This window comes from Neophocaena asiaeorientalis, unplaced genomic scaffold, assembly GCF_003031525.2.
Source record: "Neophocaena asiaeorientalis asiaeorientalis breed wild unplaced genomic scaffold, Neophocaena_asiaeorientalis_V1.1 scaffold82, whole genome shotgun sequence".
Taxonomy (NCBI): Eukaryota; Metazoa; Chordata; class Mammalia; order Artiodactyla; family Phocoenidae; genus Neophocaena; species Neophocaena asiaeorientalis.
The window spans coordinates 7139785-7144329 of NW_020173068.1; positions in this window are offsets into that span (position 1 = coordinate 7139785).

The following is a 4545-nucleotide window of genomic DNA, read 5'->3' on the forward strand; positions in this document are numbered from 1 at the left end:
TCGGCAGGCGGACTCTCAACCACTGCGCCACCAGGGAAGCCCTTCCCTTTTTTTTTTTAACTTAATTGACAGCATAGTTTTGTTTTATTTTGCTGCTTCCTTCTTTTTACTAGTTTCTTTTTAAAATTCTATATATGTTACTCTACATAGATCCAGTTCATTTCCTTTTAACAGCTGTTCTATCATATGATATATATGGCATATAGTTTGTTTCTTTTTGTTGTTGTTCTTATGACCAATGTTTCCATGAATATTCTTATACACTTAAGAGCAAAAATTTTAATGGCATCAATCTATTTCTGTGTGATTTTTTTTCAAAATCATTAGCTAACTTGGGATTAGCAGGGGAGAGAGCTGATAGTTGGAGTCAATAAAGGATTGTTTTTCCAGGCCATGGAATAGATGTCATCAGTGCAAAGATGGTGATGATATTGTCAAGAAAAAGTTTCAAGGGCATTCCCTGGCAGTCCAGTGGTTAGGACTCGGTGCTTTCACTGCCGGGGGTCTGGGTTCAATCCCTGGTTGGGGAACTAAGATCCTGCAAGCTGTGTGGCGCAGCCAAAAAAAAAAAAGAAATGTGAATGAAATGAGAGAGTGACCCATGTAAATATCTTGGAAAAGAGCATGCTGGGCAGAGAGAACACAAGTGCAAAGGTCCCAACATGAGAGAATGCTTGGTGTTTCCAAGGAAGAGAAAGGAGGTTATCACGGCCTAGAGCCAAATGAATAAGGAAGAGTATGGTAAGAGATGAGGTTGACAACCTGGCCCTAGAGGCCAGATCATGGGGGAGCTTGTTGGCCATGGTAAAGACTTTGGATCCTATCCTAAGTATGTGCTACTGTAGCTGTAGAAAATCACTGGAAGGAAACACAAGAAACTGGTAATAGTAGTTATGATGGTTGATTCTGAAGAAGAGGGCTGGGAGACTAGGAGGTTAGGTCTGGAAAGGAGACATATTTTTTTCACTATATATCCTTTTGCGTTGTTTGGAGTTTGTACTGTATCTATATAATTACCTTTAAAATTGAAAGAAAAGGGAATTCCCTGGTAGTCCAATGGTTAGGACTCTGAGCTTCCACTGCCAGGGGCCCGGGTTTGATCCCTGGTCAGTGAACTAAGATCTTGCAAGCAGCGCAGTGCGGCTGAAAAAATAATAATAATAAAATAAAATAAAATTGAAAGAAAAATATCCATATCACTCTCAAAACCTTATTCTGAAAAAAAAAGTTTACTCATTGGTTTTATGGAAAATACAAAGAAGTAGAACTTGGTCCTTGCCCTCAGGCATATTACAGCTGTGGAGGTATAATACATATTCACAAAAATTTTAAAAGACAATGCAAAAGAATGAAGTTGGACTCCTATTTCACACCATATGGACAATTAACTCAAAATGGATCACAGATCCAAATATAAGAGCTAAACTATAAAGCTCTTAGAAGAAAACATAAGAGTAAATCTTTGTGACCTTCTTTTAGGCAAAGCCTTCTTAGATAAAACATCGAAAGTACAAATAACAAAAGAAAAAAATAGATAAATTGGACTACATAAATATTTAAACTTTTATGTTGCAAAAGATACCATCAAGAAAGCGAAAAGGTATAGAATGGGAGAAAATATTTGTAAATCACATATCTGATAAGGGACTTGTATGCAGAATATCCAAAGAAGTCTACAACTCAGTAATTAAAAAAAAAACACCCAGTCAAAAATGGGCAAAGGAGGGCTTCCCTGGTGGTGCAGTGGTTGAGAGTCCGCCTGCCGATGCAGGGGACACGGGTTCGTGCCCCGGTCCGGGAAGATCCCACATGCGGCGGAGAGGCTGTGCCCGTGAGCCATGGCCGCTGAGCCTGCGCGTCCGGAGCCTGTTGCTCCGCAGCGGGAGAGGCCACAACAGTGAGAGGCCCGCGTACCACAAAAAAAAAAAAAAAAAAAAAAAATGAGCAAAGGATTTGAATAGACGTCTCTCAAAGAAGATATACAAATGGTCAAGAAGCTAATGAAAAGATGATCAACATTATTAGTCATTAGGGAAACACAAACACACACACACACATACACACAATGAGATACCACTTCACATGCCCACTAGATGGCTATAATCAAGCAGACACGTAATACAAAGTGCTGACAAGGATGTGGAAAAACTGGATCCCTCATACATTGATGTATGTGATGTTTGGAAAACAGTCTGGTTGTTCCTAAAAATGATAAACATAAAGTTACCATATGGCCCAGTGATTCCATTCCTAGGTATATATTTAAGAGAAATTAAAACATATGCCCACACAAAAAATTGTATATGGTTGTTCATCACAACATTATTCATAATAGCCAAAAACAACCTAAATATCCTTCAACTGATGAAATGGATAAATAAAATGTGATATATCCAGAAAATAGATTATTTCTCAGCAATAACAAGGAATGAACTACTGATACACTCCAATATGGCTGACCCTTTAAAACATTATGCTAAGTGAAAGAAGTCAATCGCAAAAGGCTACATACACTACGAGTATGATTCCATTTCTATGAGGTGTCCAGCCGCCCATTCCCATGGCCAATTCCCGAACCTCATCACCAGAATTGTTTTAATTATGAAAATTTTAATTTATGCCATTCTGGGTTCTCACCGTCCTTTTTTTTTTTTTTTTTTTGGCCACACCATGCGGCTTGCAGGATCTTATTTCCCCGACCAGAGATCGAACCTGTGCCCCCTGCAGTGGAAGCATGGAGCCCTAACCACTGGACAGCCAGGGAATTCCCTCACCATCCTACTCTTTAAGTGTCCATTCATTCCTAGCACACTTGTCATTTCTACCTCATTGAGACCTCCAGGCCTTTTATCTCTTCTCTTTACACAGTAGTCTGTCAACCCTCTCATCTCTCTCCTTCTATCTAGCTCAGATCATACAGTCTGTCACTGTAATTGCTTATCTCTTGCAATATAACTCCCTTGCTCAAATGTCTTTCTATCCCTGCCCCCCCACCTAGAGAGACACCATACCTGCATCTAGGTTATTGAGTACTATGGGAGAAAATCATGCAAGGAACATATTGGTACCATCAAATATGGATACCAACCTTTATTACGCTCAACTCTGCCCCCCTTTTCCAAAACTACTGTTTATAACTGTATTAGATTCCTAGGACTTCCATAACAACAACAACAAAAAAAAACAAGCCAGGTGGCATAAAACAATGGAAATGTATTTTCTCACAGTTCTGGAGATAAGAAGTCCAAAATCAAGGTGTTGGGCTTCCCTGGTGGCACAGTGGTTGAGAGTCCGCCTACCGATGCAGGGGACACGGGTTTGTGCCCCCGGTCCGGGAAGATCCCACGTGCCGCGGAGCGGCTGGGCCCGTGAGCCATGGCCGCTGAGCCTGCGCGTCCAGAGCCTGTGCTCCGCAACGGGAGAGGCCACAGCAGTGAGAGGCCTGCGTACCGCAAAAAAAAAAAAAAAAAAAAAAAAAAATTCTGATCAAAATCAAGGTGTTGACAAGGATCACGCTCTATCTGAAGGCTCTAGGGGAGGAGGATCTTTCCTTGTCTCTTCCTAGCTTCTGGTCATTGCCAGGAATCCTTGCTGTTTCTTGACTTTTTTAACTCCAGTCTCTGCCTCTGTCAGCACATGGACTTCTTTTGTACCTGTCTCTGTGTCTCTTCTCATCTTATAAGGACTCCACTCATACTGGATTAGGGTCCACCCTGATGACCTTATCTTAACTTGATTACATCTGTGAAGATCCTTTTTCCAGATAAGGTTATATTCATAGGTTAGGGGCAGGGGTGTTGGACTTTAACATATTCCTTTTGAGGGACACAATTCAACCCATAACAGGAACCTGTTCCACGTTCCTTGACTCTGACCCCTTCTTACTGTCTCTGAACAGATAGCCTCACCTCCTGCTTCACAGAGAAAAAATAAATTAGAAGCCATCAGAAGGAAACTCAACTTCCCACCACCAAACAAACCTGCTTGTATAGCCTGCATGTATCCTTTCTTCTTTACATCATTTCAATGGAAGAATTGCCATTTTTCTTAGTTAAAGCTAATCTTGTAAGAGTTCTTCAAACTTGACGTGTCCAAAACTGACCTCATCATCTTCCTCTAAAAATCTATCCTCCTTCTGTGTTCTCTGTTTTCATTGTTGTTGAATGGCACACCATCCGCCCAGTTGCTCAAGCAAAAAAGCCACAGGATTCACCCTTGACTCTGCTTCTCCCTTATTCTCTCCATCCCAACACTCCCCAAGTCCTGCTAAGAGAGCAGAACCACAGTCTCTTTGGGTTTGTACAGTACATGTCTATTAATAAAGCCCACACTTGTATTTGCACTTAGGTACCCACATTATATTCAGTTGATTCTACTAAGTTCACAGCTACCTACAACACTATCTCTTTCCCATCTGAAGTTGTGAAATCACACTTCATATCTTGTACTCGTATGGTTGGTTTCATGCATTCTGATGACTCTCCCCCCTGTTTTATTTCATTTCCTTTGATTCAGTCTATTACCTTACCATCTTAGTATCCTTTG